This window comes from Rhea pennata, chromosome 5, assembly GCF_028389875.1.
Source record: "Rhea pennata isolate bPtePen1 chromosome 5, bPtePen1.pri, whole genome shotgun sequence".
Lineage (NCBI taxonomy): Eukaryota > Metazoa > Chordata > Aves > Rheiformes > Rheidae > Rhea > Rhea pennata.
This window is the reverse complement of record NC_084667.1, coordinates 21,932,592-21,954,115: the sequence shown is the minus strand read 5'-3', so window position 1 is coordinate 21,954,115 and position 21,524 is coordinate 21,932,592.

Genomic DNA, 21,524 nt, shown 5'->3' with positions numbered 1-21,524 from the left:
GACAATCTGCTACTGGAAACACTTCAGATCTGCATGTTTTTAGGCCTGCTCCTATATGAGGCACTTCTTGGAAGAAGGATGTGCTGCCATTTCATCAAAGGGACTAGAAAACATAAAGGTTGCTTAAGAGTAGATTATTTCAGGATTTCTAAGCTTTCTGATGGGAGAAACATTAACCTCAGTTTGTGAGAGCTTTCAGTAAATACATATTTTTCTGTATGTCGGTGTCTGACAAGGTGCTTTCAAAGCTCCTAGTCTTCCTGCTTCTCTAGCTCAGAAAGAAACTCCCAGAGCTTCCTACCCCAATATCAAAATTTATCTAACTCTCTAAGACCTCCTGATCCAGATTTCCAAAATCCGTCACTTATGGTGCCCTGCATCACTGCAGATATCCCAGAAAGCTTTTGAAGGTTGGTGTTAGCCCAGGAGGTTTGTGAGGCTTACTATAAAGTTCTCACATAGTGGGAGAGAAGAAGCTCTACCAGCTCTGAGGATACTTTACAATTGACTTAATTTCATATTGAAAAAATCAAGCACAAATAATGTAGTTCTTCTCGTCTACAACACTTGTAAAACATCTTAAGAGATACTACATTTATAATTTTTTATTCTGGCTTCTTTCAGAATGGAAATTCTGAATTTAATTCAGCTACAGTTATAAACAGGTGCCCACTGGCACCGGGAATGGAGGAAAGAAGACAAGATGGCAAGATCCATATAACCATATTCATCTATTTACATAACACTAACCCTTTCTAAGTGCTCAAAACAGATCCCAGTCTTTCAGTGCTCTCCCATATGTAAGTCCCCACTAAAGTCAACTGAATATACTGTGTAAAGAAGGGATTCAAAAATTGGCCATGCATTCAGCATAATCCTTCTCAAGCTAACTCAAACATTTACTCAGAGTTTGACTCTATTCCCAGACTGAAATCACCACAGATGCCTCAGTTACTTGTCTAGGGGGTTATAGTCAAGGGAGGGAGAGACCTGAAAAGCTGCAAGTAGATGTGTGCATCTAAGCAGTAACTCTGCTAAATACTGTTGGTATGAGCCGTTTTGAAAAGAAAGTGGGCTTAATGAGTGACCTAATAAAAGTCCTGGAAATATGGGAACACTTAATCTGGCAGTGGTTTTATGACACTTAAATAGGTTGTTCTCATGCAAGTAATATTTTTAGGTTGCTTTTCCCTTTCTTCCAAATTTGCTTTTATGTATTTTTAGTCAAGCTTTCTGTCTTCTCATGCTGAAAAACTGCTGATGTTTTTACTCTGCAGAAACTGAGGACATTTCAGCTTTCCATGCCACATGAATCAGCAAATCTTCCCTTAAAAAAGTCAACGCTTTTCAGAACAAAGCTGGAATAAATAGTGAACTTGCCATTTTTCTTTCTTATGTTGCTGCTTCTTTCTTAGAAACAGAGAGAAGAAGTTAGTCCAATAATTTTATTTAGATCTTCCTCCCAGAGCTCAAGTATGATTTTTTTTTTTTTTTTTTTTTTTTTTTTAACTTCTACAATCTATCCCTCAATAGTTTGCCTAAAAAGTCTGGGTTCTGTCCTATTACTATATTTGAAATGGTACATCTTTTATACAGGAGATCACTGTAGGAAACCAATCTTCAGCTTTTGGAAGAAGCAACATGAATTTCAGTCCCAAAGTTTATTTTGCACATGCTTTTTCACATTTCTGTTCGCTTTTCTTCACAGTGTCTATTTTAGTGCTCCATCCAATTAAGTTTAGCATGTCATATAAAAGTTTCCTTTTAATATTTTGGCTTAATATGCAACTATATAGAATAGAGTAGCTATTGTTAGTAGTAACTAACAGTAACTAAAAGTAACTACTGTTACTATTCTACCTTCCTGTTAGTTTGAGATGCCTTGCTAAGCCATCCACTATCAAATAAATAGGATGGTTTACATTTTTGAAATGTATGCATGTCACTTTTATTTGCCAGTAATTATATAAATTAAACCACTTTGATGGGTATCTGTAAGAAACCAGAGTACCCCAAAAAGCACAAGAAAACAGAATCAACAAAAAAATAGCAGTGGCTTGCTTCGCTCAATTTTAGGGCAAGTGTCTGACTTCTGGAGATCAGCACTTTTCTCAAACCATTCTCCTTTTCCAAATCTTAGAAAAGACTTCAAAATAAGCCTATGAAAAACTGCTTTTCACGTTAGTAGAAAGTGGAGTTCTTACCCTGACTTTAAAACGTGGGTACTGACAGATGGGAAAGCGGCAGCTGGAGACTGAAGAAATACTCAGGCTGTACAAAAGCATCCCTACATCCTAGAGTTTGCAGAGCTTTCACCCACAATTCACATTTCAAATGCTTCTACCTCTTTTGTCCCACTTTCTGCTCCCCCCAACACCACAGTTAGGAAGAAGTTTGTATTTGCATTTTCACATCCATGTATAAATAATTTATGTGCAAGGAAAAAAATGATGGTATGGTCATATGTAGCCACTCTATAATGGCTACCAAGAGCAGACAAGCAATTTAGCATGAGGCATCAATGAAATTTCTTTTGCCTTAAGTGAGAACTTGTTTCAACAATTCAGATTTCTGAGACTGATGGCCCAATTTACCAAGGTCATACAAGAGAAGAGGGAAGAATAAGACTAAGAAAAATGTCATTTCTATATGTGCTTCTGGGTATGAATTCTTTTCTTGTCCACCTCAGTTTCCAGCTCTCAGGAAAAAAAAAACTAACAAAAACATCCTCAAGGCCCTATAGCTACTGTTGTTGTAAGTCCAATATCAGTGGTTTACTGAATACCCTTGGCACCTCCTGGAGATTCACTGCATCCTTTTCTATCAGAGCTACCACCAGTGCAGTTTAAGGGCCGGCACAAGAACAGTGACTTATACTGTATCTGAACGCAGGGACGAGGACTGCATCTCACTCAAAAATGAGATACTAAATACCCTGTGATCCTCTCTGCTGGAGAGGTCAAATTTCTTCCTATCCTCCCCAAGCAAATGCCAGAAAGCTGCTAAGTACATAACAACAGCCAGACAGGATTTTTACCAATAGCTCATAGATCTCTCAATTCTTATAAATACTCCCGCTTTGATTCTTTGTCCTCGCTGCTGTAAATCAGCAGTTATTTTCATTGACAGTGAGGCGGTAGCACCACTGTTTCATGTGGGCCCCTAAGTGGAGAATAAGGCCTTTTGGGTCAGGAATGTCACAACAAACTACAAAATGCACATCAAGTTCTTTTTTATCTCCTTTTTTTTTTTTCCCACATGAAAACAATGATATTAGCATTATCTGATGCAGCAAAGTGTTTACACAGTCTGTCTTTCTGCTTGCATTTAAAGAAAGAAGAGACATAAAAAGATGCACGCAACAGGAAAAGTAGTGAATATTTTAAATTGTTTTATACTACATAGACTTACTTTTTTCTTCTCTGTCATGACAAGGATAGGATGGGAGGATAAGAGTTCTTTGGAGGAATTTAAACAAGAGGAAATTAGAAGCTGGATGCACTGAACTGGGAGACTGCTAAACATATTAGACACAAAGGAGAATAAGCAATGAGAGGAGAGTGGGCAGAGGACAAGAAGCAGGTGTCAGGAATAACAGCCAATATAGTATTCACAGGTGGCAATTAATGAGAATTCAGCATCTGACCTTATATTTATGATAAGATTTTAGTATAACATGTAGAACTAAGAAAAATTTTAAGAGTTTGTGTGAGAGAGACCTTTCTTTTTCTTTAGTTGGTCAGGCTCTTCATGACATTAGTCCTATTTGGAGTAGTCCAGAGCATGTAACATTTTGTCCAAAGTCTCGTATGTACTTTGCATCCTTTATTTTCTGAAAGAAAATAAAATATTTGTATTACATAATTCATAACCAGTCTCTCAATTTGGCATCCAAAGCAACCCATGGGATCAGCACTCTGTTATGTTTTATGTTTCAGGTTTGCAGTCAGATTTCCATTTTTTTTTTCCCCTTTGTGCTTTTTAACTTACTGGCTTCTCCCGGTTAGTTCTGGGATTTGAAGACTCAGTCCCTTTCTCTCTTTTTTTACCTCTCCCTTTTGTGGAAAAAAATGATTTTCAGCTCAGCAATAGACCTGTTCCTATAAGTCTGTTCTCATTTAGCAGTCATCTTCTAGGAGCAAAGAATAATTTCACACGAATCTGCTGCTTCTGTCACTTCTGTTAGCCACTCTGCACACACATTATTTTGCAGCTGCAAGGGGTCAAATATGATGTTTTATCACACCGTATTCTCTCTATGACCTTTTTCTACTATTCATGAGAATTTAGAGCATCCTTGTTTTATCTTTTAGTGGTAATAAAGTCAGGTGGCCTCATTTTGAACTTCCTGTTGAACAGTACTTTAGCTAGAGACAATCCCAGGCTCAATAGCATTTGCTATGCAATTTAGCTATGCCAAGAAAAGATTTGAATTAGAGTCATAGGATTTTTAATAGATCTTTGAATAATTATGACACTATTTTCTACAAGACCAGTAGACTGTGGGTTCCCTGGGCTAAGAGTCTTGTGTTGAGAATTTTACTCTTCTGCAAAACAAATAAACGAACAAAATCAAATTGTGATCAATTGTCTATCATTACCGCAGCTGGTTTCCCAAAGGTTTTATATTATGTGGCCTGTAGCTGTATTCTTTAATAATGCTATTTCATACAGTGGGATAATAATGCAGAGCAAATATACTTTTTTCAGCATAAGCAAACAAATTTACAGCAACCTGTGATTATGAACCTATAATTTTACCGGATTTATTTATATACGCAACATCAGATAATGATCTTTTCAGTAGCTTTCACTTTCATTTTCCATTAGATTTCTTTATAATATTTTATCAGTTTGCATAATATAGCAAGAATGATTATCCTATTTTATAACCTATTTTCTTTGTCTATGTTCATAATTATTACTATTTTTCTTATTATTTTAACCCAGATTTTTAACCTACTGTCACATGCACTAGTGTTCTTCTCACAGTATAATAGGAATTCTTCTTGTGCACAAGCTAGTATTCTACTTACTCTTGAACAATTTTTAGTAGTTATATTCATCATAATAATAATTCCTCTTGTTCTTCTCCCTATATTCCACAAAAGTGAAGTGCTCTTCACTTTCCTTCTGGATTTTTTCTTTATACGTTGCAAAATGCTTTTCCTTTTAACAAACATGCAGTTTTGTATGAAGGCAGCTCCACGAAAAGACAAAAATCTTGTTTGGACCTTTTCCATTGCTCTCCACCCTTCCAGAAAGATCAACCTGTATTGGGGTACCATATTCTTCTCTTATGACTTTTCTTCATGTGTAGACCTTCTAAGGATGGGATTCATCTACACAGTTTTGATGTTTTTAACACAAGTCTTTCTGAGACAATTGTCTAACCTCTCACTGTAGTCAATTAATGCAATCAATAGAATCTAAAAAGCAATTCATCTAAAAAGCAATTCTTCCTACAAGAGACACCAGCATTTGATCAGCTCAGTCCCTCTCCAGGATATACTGACTCTTGTGATTTTCTCATCTTTAGTAACACTTCAGTCCACAGTTGCTAAAGAAAGTCTTAATTTGCTGAGCTGTTTCAATGTGTAATATTGCCCATTTTTCTACTGAAAACTTGCAGTCAGATTTTATTTTATCCATCATCCTAGAAAATTTGATTATTATTTTAAGTTTGAGACAGTAACTTCTATAAACCATTATTCTGCAGACCTCCAGCCTCTTGATTTAAGAGTCCTCCAGATTGTCTCACAATTTTTAAAACGTTTCAACATAATTTCCTCTTTTTGATTTCTTATATGCAGCTGATATTAAGAAAGAAAAATCTTTCTAGTAGTGTAGTATTTTCCAAAATTCTCAGTAGCGGGTGTGATAACTGGCCTGCTGTTCTTAATTGGCCATGAAACTATACTACAGTTTTCATCCCACAGATATTAACAAAATAGAATAAAACACTTCTTTTTTTCTGTACCTTCACTTAATTTCATGAAAGCACATAATTCTTATTTGAATCTCTGACAGCTGTTTGTCTTATTTCTCAGAAATTCGAGCATTATTAGAACTCCGTGTGGTTCATTCATGAACTTTTCTTTGTGTCTAGTCTTTCCAGAGGCATCCTCCTGATTTAGGTATTTTTACTATATCTAATATTCAGCGTCTGTGGCTTCTTAATGGAACTATTATCCATATAGGCAAGGGGAAATCAGGAAGAGCACAAATGCGAGGCCAAATCATCAGGAAGATTTAGAGTGTTCAGGGTTTCCTTGTTGCTGGTTTTCCACCAGCAAAGGTGGAAAATAAAAGAGATAGATTACTGCCAAGTTCATGGTCTTACTGGCAAATACCTTTTCAGATCCAGACATCATAGCAGAACTGGCTCAGAAGGGTCTTGCTGACTGGGATCCAATCTCAGAGGAATAGTTTGGCACGATGGTTATTAACCTGTAGCTAGAGTACAGGGAGGTGGGTATGCCTTTTGCCTGCTCACGGCACTTTCAGCTGGCAGCAAAAGCCAAAACTAGATCCTGCAGGACTGGTTCATGTTGTTTTCTTCTCAAAAAGTGACAAGCAATGAGTTAGTCCAGCTCTTTACTTTTATGGGGATTTATAGAAGAAACAACAAAAGCTGGTTATTTTAAATATTTGAGAATGTTTCAGGAGAAAATAAGAGGGACCACCGACAGTACCTCAGACTGTCAATAGATCTAAGAAAGAAAATCTGCCCCTTGGGACTGCAGACACGAGGGGTTCACAGAGGATCTTTTTAGCATTAGTTCCCCTTTTAATCTTTGAATGTTCAAAAGACTGCAGTCATTTAAGGTTGCTATTTCTCCTCTTCTTTACAACCACTACTCAGGAGCAAGGTTTCCATTTCGGCTGTAGACCATATAATCTCCCAACCGTTTCTTCCTCTTGTGAGTATAAAATTAATCCTGGTATTAAAGTGAAGTTATTTTAAACTTTATGACTTTAAAAAAGTCATAAAACCAAATCACGTTATCTGGCAAACTGCTGTCAGAATTCTATGGAAACTGCAGAGGACAAAAGCTAGAAATTGTTTTTAAGTAAGTGGTTTATTTTTAATCAAGCATTTTGCTGCTCTTTGCTAGTCTGGAATTCTCCTGAGTCTAGAGTACAGTGAATATAAAACATTGAACACTGGAGAATCTTTAAGCACCTCATAAACACAGTAGTTGCAAAATTTTATTAAAAAAAAATTTCAAAACTATAGGCCTCCTTTCCATACTGCAGTAACTAGATGCAAGAATATCTATTGCTGCAATAATAGCTTTGGATGGGACTAGACTAATTGTATGCTTGGTGGATGAAATTATTGATATACAGAAAGGTTTTAGTACATCCTTGTTTTCACCCTTCAGGTCCTATACAGTAGATTTTTATTTGAGTGCTATGTCATTGGTGTCAATTGTGCAAACTTCAAACACTGCAGGTGTGCAAGCTTTATCACAAAGGACGGTGCATTCAGAAGTAGGAAATTCAGAAAAGTTTCTAAAACTGCACACGAACTGTACATGCACAGCTCAGCACTGGAGAATTTAGGCATTGTTAGGACATTTGGTGAGGTCTACCTTTTCCCAAACAGATACCTTTCCCAAACAACCATGCAGATCGTTAAATATTTTGCTTTAATATATAATAGAACAGTTTTACCAGTAGGTAATTTTGCATGTTGCAGTGAAAAGCTGAAATTTCAGAACCACGGTATTGGGTGTTGTCCATCAGTTTTATGATAATGTAAAAGGCAAATTAGCTTGAACTTATTTCATAAAGGACTGTGGTCTGATCAGATTTCATAAATTAAGTTATGCTAGGTCAGTACTTCATTAGGAATAATAAGCATGTGTTTCAGGAAAAAAGAGCTGAAAAGGAATTCAGTTCTCAGCACGCCAAAGAGTTTTGCTTGTCCTTAGGCAAGACATGGAGAACTTAGGTAAAGGTAGATCCTGGTAGCTTTAGAGAACTGCTCCCTCTCTCCCTCCTTCCTCTCCTGTTTGTCTGAGGTGGGACATATAAAGCTAGGTTAAGCATGGACCTTCCCCTACAGCAAGCAAGGGAGAGTAAGGATATCTCAAAACAGTTGGAAAGCAGTAGGGTGCTGTAGAGACACATTTAGAGCTAGCTGAATGAAAACCGAGGACAAGTGTACATGCGCCATCTCTCCTCAAACCATTGCCTCCCAAAGCTAAAGTCATTCAAAGATACTTGAAAATATTTCTTGATATTTGGAGTAATGGTACAGGCTGAGAGAAAAGCAGAGGAAAAAGCACAAAATACAAGTTCTGAAATTTAGTCCTCAGTCCTGGGCTTGGTTCTGTATTTCACATTCATGTGAAACTGAATTTTTTCAAGAAAATTCCCGAGCAATTATCAGAAGTATAGCCTTCCCCATTTCTGAATAAACTTGTCAGTCATAGGGGTCCAAAGATTTCGTTTGTGCATCTTCTCTTTCAAATTACTTGCCTGCAAGTGGCGTGGGGGGCAGGTTTAGCTCAGTTGCTTAGAGCGTGGTGCTGCTAATGCCAGGGTCGCGGGTTCAATTGCCCTATGGGCTACGCTAAGAGTTGGACTAGATGATCTCCAGAGGTCCCTTCCAACCTTACTCTTCTATGATTCTATGATAGCTTCAGCAAGAGGGGAAATGACTGCATACCTTAGGTACTGCCTCACTGCTGAGCTGTCCTTTCAATATTAACTTTGTTTTGGTAGCACAACGCAGAAAGCATAGGGCGGCAACCCCCCAGGAAAGCGGAACAGCAGCTAGCTGCACTGATGTTAATTTTGGGAAACTGCTGAGGTTTTAACAGAACTGACCAAATCATTGCCAACACAGGCGAAACCCATCAATGTGCCTCTTGCATCACTGGAACATAACCTTGAGAAGAAAAATGAAAAACAAAGAAACACAGTTACAGGCATTAGGACTTGCCACAACACTGTATTTCCTTAAGTTCCTCACTGTAAGTTTTGCCCCACACAGCTCTGTCAGCTGAATGGAGCTTAGTATTGTAACACTGAGGTAGCTAAAAAAGCTCAATTATTTAAAGCCTATGTATTTAATTGCTGAGGAAAATCAACTAAAGAGAGAAGGTAATTTCTAAATGAGAAAGGAATAAGGAATGCCAGCAATAACTGTATTGTCTTCATGACAACATCTAATTGCTGACCCTATAATCCTATTGTGCCAAATGACAGCGGATCTTACTGATGAACTTCCTGATTCTGGGGAGCAGAAATGAGATTAAAACCTCGGATCAGACTGCTCCTGGGTCAGTGTGCTTACTGATCTTTGTGGGCTGCATCCGGCAAGGTGCTGAATGCTGCTGTGATGCTCTGCTCATCTGCTTCTGCCAGCAGAGAGCTGGGAGCCTCCAGCATCTCTCCAGAGACCCCAGAACCCTGCCGGATGTAGCTCTCTATCTGGGGCTTAGAAAACAGCTTTAGGACCAATTACTGCATATTGTCTCCTTCCTCGGCATTTAGCATTGATGTCATCTGTCTATAAACCTTATCAGATCAGATCAGTTTCAAAGCAAAACACTGACAAAACCAAGATCAAACTCAATATTTTTTTTTCTTTCTTTTGATTTCTAGCTTAAATCTGTCAGGTATATACTGCCTGCATACCATATGGTTTATATATCCTGGCATATAAATATGCATATAGGTTAAATCAGCCTTTATCTGTGTGGTTATACATATTAATTGTGAACTGGCATGTTATCATGCTCTATGATATGTTATACATTAGCACTTAACAGTGTAACACATGTAATTTAGTTAAAAATAAAATCTATGGGGTTACCAAGTAAACTCATTAAAGTCCTCTTGAACTTTAATTCAGCCAATTGAATTAATGATTCACACATTCTTATATTAGCCCAACATTAATTAAAGGCATTAATTAGTGGGAGACAACATCGTCTATAGGTTAACGTAGCAGAAAGAAAACAGAAAAGTGAATGTTGCTCTCAAGACTGTACTTCTGGGAGTTGCTTATTCTCTGAGAGTATGTATTCCTGTAAATATACAGAAGGACAATAAAATCTGTAAGTGATCTGAGATTTTACTAAACATATACTAGGTGCACTAAGTTATGAAGACTGTCTCCTTTAATGGCATTTTTTTTGTTGGTACAGAATGCAATACATAATCTAGCATAATTCAGTGATGTCTTCATGTGCCTCAGTTTCCTTAGCTGTCACATGGACAGTATATTCCCTTTATTTTGCTTTCCTTGACCTCAAATAGGAAATTACTGAAATCTTGCGAGTACTTGAGACCTAAATATTTGATAATTTCAAAACTCATCAATCTAAATTTTTCATTTTAATGCCTTTGAAATGGTTAATTTGGCTTTTGTCCAACATTTTGGCACTGTTTTTTAGCTATTGACTGTCATACAAATGAAAGGTTTCCAAAATACATAGAACTCTTGTATTTGAAAATGTTGAAATGTGAGCTTCTGTCTACTTCAGAACTGCTATTAGAATGTTTTCTAAATAGAAATTTATCAAAACAGATAAATGATCTGAATTTTGATGAATCTCTGTGTTCCTTTAAAAAAGGTGATCAAAATAATCCTGAACATCTCTACTGTGAAGCTCTATTAATGTTTGATCAGCACTTTGAAACCACAGCTATAGAAATGTATATTGCTCTGAATATCATCATTAAAGTTTTGCAGCGCTACAAGGATACAGGAACAAAAGTTAAATAAAAGCAGGAGTGTGACAGTAAGAATGAAATTATTCCAAGTTACTCAAAACTCTTGAAATTAGGTTGTCATTTTTTTCAATCACTAGATTATGACCCATCAGGCTCACCAGGAAGGATGGAAAATATGATCAGAGTGACTAAAATTTGAAAATACAGTGAAAATAAAACTTCTTAAAATAACTCTAGTAAGTACAAGCAATATAATTCAGAAAGTTTGAGGACATATTATAAAAATATTCTTTCCTATATCAAATAAATGGATGACTCAAAGAACTGTTCATGGCATATGCAGATTTCACACACAGTTCCTATTAAACTTGAACATGTCTGCATTTTTAATACAGCTTGATCATTTGTTGCTCTGGAGGAATTGTTTGTGCCAGGAACTGGAGTAAAGTTTGCCTTGTACCAGAGAGATGAAACTAAACCAGTACAGACAGGGAGCATAATACCAAAATTGCTAAATCTCCCCTTGCAAGCAAATAATCATATCACAAAGATATTCAACTTTATAAATACTGCAATCCACCTAAGGTTGGCTGCAACTGTTGCTTTGTAGATCTGCAAAATTTTGATAGGATGAGAAATAAAGCAAAGGTACTTTTTGGTAATGGAGAGAGAGCAGCAAGAGCTACCAGCTTTCCTGGACTCACAGCCCCTAGGTGGGAATTCACCCACCCCGGGCATGCAGGTTCTTGGGGAGTGCCGTGGCACCTATCCTACAAGAAGTCATGCAAACAAAATATTATATTAGCATAGTGGCTGGTTTGAAATGGATAGAGAGGGAGATATTGCTGGCTGACATACCTTGCTGCTTGCTCAAATGCTTGGAAGCTTTGTAACGACCAGAGCAGGCTTTCTTCTCTATTATCTATGATTTATCTAGCATTTTATTATGCTTACTGTAAATCACTGACAAATCAGCCCTGCTCTGAGCACTGATATCTCACTAAATAATAGCACATTTAGAGCTAAATTGGAAACTCATCTCTTGAAAATAACTAGTTTAAAGAATTCCCAACCCAGTTCATTTATTTTTCGCCTTCTGTTTCGTCAAAGAAAAAACACAGGAGACAAAATGCTGGAGCATTTACTAGCTGACTTCCCAGGGAGAATGGCACAGTTTGTCCAGAAATGGCAAATGCCCCAGTTTGTACTGTAGTTGCCAACCCTCTTTAATATTCAGAGTCTAATGTCTGCACAGTTATCAAAGGCAAACACTTGTTTCTGTTCACTCAGGCAAAGCAATATTCCAGCTAAAAGTACAGCCTCTTTCCCCTGGGCTTTTCAAAATTCTCCCAAATAAATACACATGTTGGGGGCGGGGGGAGAAGCTTTTTTTTATTATTATTTCTTTTCTATCAGACAGTGCTAGATTAATGAGCTTCCTCATGTTTTTGACATAACCAAAACCATCCAAACACATTTACTCACATTCATTTCTTTCCTGTAAGAAGCAGATATCTGCTCCTGATCAAACACTTGACATTTTGTCTGGTAGTGAAAGAAATAAGTGAAGATAAAAGTCCACAGGAATGAACAAAATAGATTTAAAGTTATCCCTGTGGACTAGCAGGAATGAAATTGCCGCCCTGTATTTGAATAAAAGAAGTCCAAGTTTTGAAAAAGGTTATGCACTAACAACAATAATAATAATCTGACCTCTGCTGAACCCCGTATGTGCTCTTTTAAATGCAGTTTCTACAGCATAAAAGGCAATGCTAATTGATGACCACTATAATTTGTTTCAGTACAAGTTTATCTGAGTAATATTTTGCCATAGCTGTCTTGAAAATGTCTCCATGAGATAGGAATTCCTCAGTTGTTTCTCAGTGCTTGCAGTTTAAGGCTAATAATACATCACTGATTTTGAATAAAAATTCAATTTGATAAAAATTAAATTTGAGAACTGCAGATATTTCTTCACAATCTTTGTATAGATGGTAAATTTTACCCCCAAACTGGGTAACATTTAATTATTTAAATTTTGAATATAAATGATTACTTTTATTTGGGGGATAATTGAGATAAAATAGTGGGGTTTAATTTATTTAATAATTCATAAAGTGTTTAGTAATTAAGAAGAGTAAACATTCTGTTAAGACTGTCCAGGAAGAAAGTCAAATAGCTAGATGCTAAATTCTTTACAAAACACATTCTAAAATGTTCACTTTAATGTCTTTTATCGAACTGGAATACAGTGCCTCATTGCAACAAAACAGAGTGTCTTCCCACCCTCAGTGGTTCGGGGTGGGATCAAGCATCCACAAGATCCAGAAATGTTGATTAAAAATGGTGACACATCAATCAGTCCATGAATAATTGAAGAAAAGAATAAAACATATAATAGCCCCGTGTGGTCCTGCCTTTACTGTGCAGGTGCTTCCATGACATGCTATGTTTCTTCCTAGGACTCCATATGTCCCTGCATTGATTTTACTGGCATTTTAGTACCTACAATTTGAAGACTATGAAGACTTCAGAAATAAAACCAAAGTACTATGGTTCTCACATATGAAAAGTTTCTGTTTTATATCAATCTCCAATAGCTGTAGTTAATCATTTTTCCCTTTTACACATATTTTCCTTCAGAGAAACCACTAGAATTGAACCAGACCTTACATAGGATGAATTCTATTTATTTTCAGAAAGAAAGATTGAAGATTCAGCCTGTAAGGGTAGTGCTTGTAGTCTCTCAGGATTTGACCCAAATCTATAAGCCCCTTTAAGAAGTAATTTTATTTTTTCCTTCAGATCATTTATAAAAAATATCAAATATTATTGACAAGAGACCCCGGAGGAGTTTAAATAGAAACACTCCCATAATGATGATTCCCCACTAGTAAGTACACTTGGAGAGCTATTAGACCATTATTTTTTAATCTTTTGAATATGAACTATTTAGCACATTTTTCCATAAGGCTTTTGAGCTGAAACTCTTTCACATATGCCTAGAGTACGCTCAGGAGTTGATCCACTTTTATACAATTTTCTTATTACTTTTCAACAGGAGGGGGCAAACCATTCTCTCTTTTATGCTGTGAGAATAGTCCTTAATTTTAGATCAACAGCAAGATGAGTCAAGTAGGCTGCAGCTAATATTCAACCACTGTTGAAATCAACAACACAGAGCCCTGTAGGGAATGTTTTTTTTTTTTACAACTTTTTGGTATCTTTCACATGCATGCGTGCACACACATACTCACTCATTTGCTCTCTTTCCAAATTAAGACCCTTTCCAAATTTTTGCTAATGTATGTCAGAACTGATTTGTAAAATGCAGGCATTTACACTGAGCATTCTATAAAACCTTAAAATAATATTGTTTTAATCCCAATCTTTATTAAACTCTTAGCAGGAGTAAGTAAAAAATAGTCTTTAGTAAAACAAGGTTGATATTAAATACACCAGCAAGCACGAAACGCAGCTTGGAGAGTTCAAGTGAATTTCTTATCCCTGAAGTTATTTTAAGGCTGTCCCCTACCAATAATCTCACTTTTAATCGTAACTAACAGCCGAGCACTCTGATGAGCTGGGCTGGAGATGGTTAGGGTTCAAGGCCACTTTGTGGGCACTTCCAAGAAAATGTTCCTAAGAGCTGTGCCTGTGCTACGCTGGTCATGGACTAAAGACAGGCAAGTCGTGCCTAGAAGTTGTTCAGGAAATCTCTTGGGAAAAATTTGATGGAAATTAGCAATTACTGTGGAATCAGCAGATGGCAACACCAGAATTAAATCCTGCTGTTTGAAGTTTCATGTGCTACAGCTACGAACAGCTTCAGCTTTTTAAAGGAAAAGGGAGAGTAGGAAAGCAAATGCCAAGTCTGTGTCATAGAAGTGGGACATATTATCTCTCTCTTCAACTCATTACAAAGCTACATATATTACTTTCTGGAGCTAGGTTAATAGGCATTTTATGGCTTGTGGTATCCTTCCTAGAGAAGATAGGAAGTCAAAGATCTCATCATTTTTATTAACTGAAAACTACTTTTACATGTTCACTAAATTTACTCAAATACCCGAAGAAGTATGGTTCATCCCATCTTGAAGCTTGCAACATTCCTAATATATATTATTATTAGCATAACAAAGGTAAAATCCAGAAAAATGGACATGTCTTCCAACATATTTAAGAACCTCCAAGAAAATCACAGCTAGACTGCTGACAAGATTCCCTTGGATATTTTAGTTTAGATTACTGAATGGTTCAACAGCGATATTATACTTCAAGCTGTAAGTTACCAAATTGAATAGAAACAGGATTCCTGAGTAGTAGTTTTATTCAAAAGATGAATACTGAATCCTCTGGGTGTTTTTCAAAGTATGCACAAAAGGAGTTGTTTTGCGACAGAACTGTAGAAAATTAGGGATGGATTGGACCTATTTCCACCCAGGCTGTAAACACCTGTCATTACCAGGAGGTACTTTTTCCAAGCCTTTCTTACTTGGGAATAGCAACTTCTGATCGACTGTTTCTAATCAAATCTTTGTATGGATGTGCTTCTGTTTAAAAAGCACACAGTAACCCTACTTCGCTTCCTTTAACACTCAAACCTCAGGAATATGTTCTGTCAGAAAAAAAAAAAACAGTCCAGAGAGCTGTGTCAAACTATGCAGAGTCGCACGATGAATTGGTACACTGCTGTAGCTTCACTAAAGCCACCATACTGCTTTTTGTGGCATCTGGGAGGCACTACCGAATATTAATAACTCTGTGTAGATTTTTCCTGTTTGCTTTGAAGAATGGCTGTTACTTTGCATATAGTATAATCCTCTTGATGATATTTAGGCTGAGAAAGAATGGATTCAATTCTGACATCAGCTACATGCATATATGGTTAAGAAATTTATTTAAGTTAAATAACTTTCTACAAGTTTCAGTCATAGAGCCCTTGCATGTTATATTTGATCTTCCAAATGTCTGCACAGATACTTTGCACACAATAGTTGTCTAATAGAAAACATTTGAAATAATTTTATTAAAAAATTGTGTGAATAAGAGTTTGCAGAAGGAGGCTATTATACTAAGAAAGTAAAACCTTAGCTAAGGATCCATTTCTAATAAGAACAACTGACCTGAAGACAAGACTTTTTATATGAGATACCTAAGAAATGGTGTGCACTTTGGTTTGGCTGGCATCATGGTTCTATTTTTGTATTACCTTGGAAGAAATAACCCAAAACACTAAGTACAGGAACCACTCATTTTTCCAAACTAGTAAGATAATTCAGTGATATCTGTTTAAATTCTTCTATATTCCTTTTAAGATTAGAAAAAAGAAAACAAAGAAAGATGAAAAAAATCAATAAGCTGATGCAGGGTCAGCTCAGTGAGTGAGTTTCCACTGAGCTTCGTGAGTTGGTTACATTGAATCAGTAACCTTTGAGGAGGGAGAGATAGTAAATATCATTCAGGAAATCTTGTTCTTGATATTATGAACTGTTTTCGATTTCATACCACGAATGTCTAGGACTCAGTAAAAATTCCCACAGACTTCTGGTGCTCTTCAGTTTCTAAATTATTGGTTTCGACCTTATGAGCAGAATTTCAGGGTCTCATTCTATTTTACCCTGATATAGCAAACTTCACTCTAAAAATTCCTAAACACTTTATAAACATTCAAGACTCAATTTGCCCTCCAGTGAAATAAAGTCTGATGTAAGGTGAAAAAAAGCAATGCCTTTAACTGCTTTAAAGTACATTTTAGGGCAAGACATGTAAAAAAATCTTGGTAACCAGCTAAAGCTGCAGAGAGGGTTTAGATATGACAGTAGGCTTAACACTCTGTTACTTCTTAGAAATGTACATACAGTTTAAAATAATGCAGTGGGAGAATTCTGATCCTTCCTCAAACACCTCCACAGTTCCTTCCATTAGCTACCTTTAATGCATAAGAAAAATCCCCCATAAAATTTACTAAGTTTTTGAAAAGCTTCCTGTGTTGTCAGGCCCTCTTTTCACTAGTATCCAGGTTGAAAAGAGGAGGGAAACAAAAGAAAAGAAAAAAGGAAAGAAAAGAAAAAAGGAAAGAAAAGAAAAAAGGAAAGAAAAGGAAAAAGGAAAGAAAAGGAAAAAGGAAAGAAAAGGAAAAAGGAAAGAAAAGGAAAAAGGAAAGAAAAGGAAAAAGGAAAGAAAAGGAAAAAGGAAAGAAAAGGAAAAAGGAAAGAAAAGGAAAAAGGAAAGAAAAGGAAAAAGGAAAGAAAAGGAAAAAGGAAAGAAAAGGAAAAAGGAAAGAAAAGGAAAAAGGAAAGAAAAGGAAAAAGGAAAGAAAAGGAAAAAGGAAAGAAAAGAAAGAAGGAGGAGGAAGGAGGAGGAAGGAGGAGGAAGGAGGAGGAAGGAGGAGGAAGGAGGAGGAAGGAGGAGGAAGGAGGAGGAAGGAGGAGGAAGGAGGAGGAAGGAGGAGGAAGGAGGAGGAAGGAGGAGGAAGGAGGAGGAAGGAGGAGGAAGGAGGAGGAAGGAGGAGGAAGGAGGAGGAAGGAGGAGGAAGGAGGAGGAAGGAGGAGGAAGGAGGAGGAAGGAGGAGGAAGGAGGAGGAAGGAGGAGGAAGGAGGAGGAAGGAGGAGGAAGGAGGAGGAAGGAGGAGGAAGGAGGAGGAAGGAGGAGGAAGGAGGAAGAAAAAAAAGAAAAAAGAAAAAAGAAAAAAAAAGAAAAAAGAAGAAAAAAAAGAAAAAAGAAAAAAGAAGAAAAAAGAAAAAAGAAAAAAGGATTGCTACTTCTCACAAAATGTATTTAATTGTCCAAACCTGTCAGACACACAGATTTTAAGCTTTCTGAAGCAGACGTTGTTCTCGTTGCTACTTGTTTATGTAATGCTTAACATTAAGGGGAGAGGCAAGATGTGAAGGTTGTGCTTTCTTCCTAACCACACTAAACAGTACTACAACCTGGTCACCACCCCTACTTTTTAGAAGGTTGCTGTTGGTAGCATTTGAGGTTAGCACACAGACACTGAAGCATCATGTCAGGCCATTAATTTACTAGGTTCACTGCCTAAGTCATGGGTAGGGCTTCCTGCAGCTCCCCGACTTTTCTTGTGGGTGCTGCAGTTCGATGCCAGCAGAGCCCACCCAGCCTTCAACCCACTCTTGAGTGAATCTCAGCCAAATTTAGCTCAACTGATTATTTTACCAGATGAGTACTGCTTTCTCCAGTTTAAATTTCCCAATTTTTGCTAAGGATTTTTGCAGAACTTCAGTGTCCTTTCAGTTAGCTTTCCTAAAAGTAAAATATGTTTTAAGATCCTCAGAATTCCTACTATTTGCGCTTAGATTTTTGTTACCTTTTTCAGTTTCAGATCAAGACAAACATCTGTTTGCTTTTGTACATTGCAGTAGTTTTCACTCTGAAAACATTGAACTTTTGCAAATTTATGATTGAGCTTTTGTCATTTCAGTAGTGGCTTAGCTAAAGTATTGAGCTGACTGGAATAAAAAGTTATAAAAATGATTTATTACAAAATACCTCTGTTGCAGTCAATATCATCTCTTTTCCTTCCTTTTTTTCCTGTGTTTACCAGGTGACTTCAAATTTTGCTTCAGTCTTTGAGTCTTCTGAGATAGTGGCAAAACAATAGTTGGATCTGGAAATACTAATAATATGGAGTGAGAAAGCTAACAGCGGTAAAGAATTTCTCTTCTCCATTGTGGAAATCACAGATAACAAGTCAATTAAATATACCCACTTGAGGTTCCAATGGGTAATGATGAATTCTCTATTGCCCAAAATAGAAGCAGGTAAGGACTACAGTCACCTTATTTTAATTCATGTAACACATTGTTGATTTTCTAAAATCAATGTATGCCAATCAGCATGGTTTCACAGCTGTCCAAACTAGAGGTACAAAATGTGAATTTTAACAATAGTTACAGATAGCTACATTTCCTGGAGATTCACCATCTCCATGAGGAGTAGATATGAATAACAGAGAGAAGGATAACTTACATTTTTTCTGAGATCTTGGTTATTTGCATTTGACAAACTAATCTAAAACTGAATGACTAAATGTGGCAGCATTTAAGCTTAGTGAAGAGTAAAAATAGTTTTTTCTTAAATAGTTTGCACTTTTAAGATACCCATCTTACAAAGCAAAGTACTTGAACTCTGGTGACTAGTATCCTACCAAGGCCTCTGCCTCTGGCTGGCAGAATGACTTTTGGCAACTCACTCCTTGTCTCTGTTGCATCATTTAACCCTGTAAAATAGGGCTAATGCTATAACAGAATAGGCTTGAAATGCCCAAATGAAACCTTATAATGAAATATTTAAGTTTTGTTTCCTGCTGACTCCAAGATAGGAATCTTACTTGACTATCTAACACAGTGGTCCTAGCACCTGGACTTCAAAGCTACGAATTCCTGCAGGCAGCATAACTGCTGATCTAAGCGTAGCGAAAGATGAAAAGCCCAGAACTGCTCACTCTGGGCCAGACATACATGCCAGACCTGCAGTATCCACCTGAGAGCCCCAGAGGGTGATGCAGTCATAAAATCAACTCCAGAGAGGCATGAGATCAAGCGAACTTCAGATTCCATGATAATTTAAAAATATGTTGGTTTCAGTTGATATTAGGCTGACTTGGAAATCTACATTTTCAGAGAACTCTTGTGAAACATTTTTAATTCATCTTTGGAAAAAATGTGTAAGTTTTTTTCACTTGCAAAAAACCCCACACTACTTGATATATTTGCATAACTTTGGACATAAGCCTTCAGGGTCTTACAATGCCAATGAGTAATTTAGTGCTCCTATAAAAATGATGGTCAGTTGCAATCGAAAATGGTAAGCGACTTGTATTTGGAAGTAAAAGCTCATGGCACTGAGTTTTCATGTAGCAATTGCTTACAGAAATTGAGATAATATTGGGGGACAGTCTATACATCTCTCTGCAATTTTACCTCACATTGTGAGACATCTAATTCATAGAGTTAGCTTACTTACTGTTCCATTATGTCATTTAAAAAACAAGTCAAGTAGGATCTCTTTTATCCCAAGATGCAGGGACTTCTGAATGCTTGATTCCTTGAAGATTCCTACAATATTAATAGATATACCACTTATTATTTAGAATGCAAATGCATTTCCTCCATATCCAGATATTCAGGCTAGCTCTGGAGCAGAGCTCCATCATGTGGACTTACTGACTCAAATCTTCATTAGCATTGCGATATCTTTATGGTATTCCCATGCACGACGTAGACATTCCTTCATTTGCAGCATTAAAATTCCATAGTTAACTAATATTCTAGGCCAATGCATCATAACTTTGGACCTGTTTTGTTTGTAACCTTCCTTCAGGATTCCTTTTCTTCTCCAGAGCTAGATCTGATAGATCGTCTCAGAGGCTTCATCAATATTATCTGTGGAACGAGCACATTTCTGTATGCTCTATTTTTGAATTAAGTGGTAAACACAAATTGCATCTACCCTGTATGACTTCTCTGGATTAAAAAAAAAAAAAAAAATCTATTCTACACTTTGGGAAGGCACTCAAGTGCACAACAACTCTTTTACTTCTCTCTATGTGTCAGAGAGATTATCAGTGTTTATACCAGTGTGTAGACTGCATGGACAACTGAAAGACCAGAATGCAAAATCAGGAACATATCAATATGAAGTATATCTGCACTAAGGTGTAGCATCTAATAGATTGGTCTTCACTCCAAAAGTAAATAACTTTATTATTATTATTATTATTCAATCTGGCAAAGGAAAAGGATTTGCTCAGGACACAGGAGAGCTGTGTTCCACTGCTCTGGCTGCTCGAAGTCACTTTGAGTTACTGCTCAGGTGATTGCTCTAAACATTGTAAGGATCAAAGGTGCTTGGAGGCGGAGCTCAGATCCACTGCTCTCCTTAAAGAAACTCGTATGAATCATGAGTTCATTAAATATGAATGACAAAGGAAAAAGGAATCTGATTCTATATTCTACAAGATTCAAGGGCTCCTGAAAAGAGAAATCCAAGTTTTCAAGTACAATTGCTTGCTCTTTTAATATTAAGTGCTTGGGAATTTGTACATCTCTTACCTGAAGGTTTTTCCCATTACAGGAATACATGAATAATATATACAAAGTGTATCATCTTCAACAACACCTTCTGTTTCAGATTCCTTACAGCTTATAGTTATAGCTGAATATCAAAAGCTGGAACTTTGAATACTTTCAGGCGAAGGCTAGGACTCTAGTCTCTTGGCCCGTGTTGAAGTATTCTGTCCAAGCAGCTCCTGCTTTCTTCCATTAGAGAAAGAAAAAGAAAGTCGTCTCAGTACCAAAGTTCATTAGTGGAACTGGGAAGTGCAAATCAGAATTGGAACCTATACCCCAGACAGATGCAAATTTTAGGAATATTCTTCTTGGTGTTTTCTTTTCCTACTGATGAGGCTTTTGGTGATTCTCCTGCCTTGATATCTACTTCAGGACATGTGGCTTATAGTGAGTGTGTTGATGCAATAAAGTAACTGAAAATTAGACGCAATGGTACTCAGTGTTGTGACAGAGTTTTGTAGATCAGATTTGAGGCAGAGATTATTATTGAGTCTACTAAACTATAATAAATAGTTCCTCCTGTTCTTACTGTTTGAATGTCAACAGTAATATATGGTAATATATTATCAAGATAACTCATAAAAGAGACCTGAACAAATGTTCAAACCTGAACACTGCAAGACCATGCAAGATTCAGATGAGACTCTACTAGAACAGTAATAATAAACTACAGCTGCTACAAACACTATGTGAACTTTTACTTTTCAATACGTACCATGAAAAACCACGGACAAA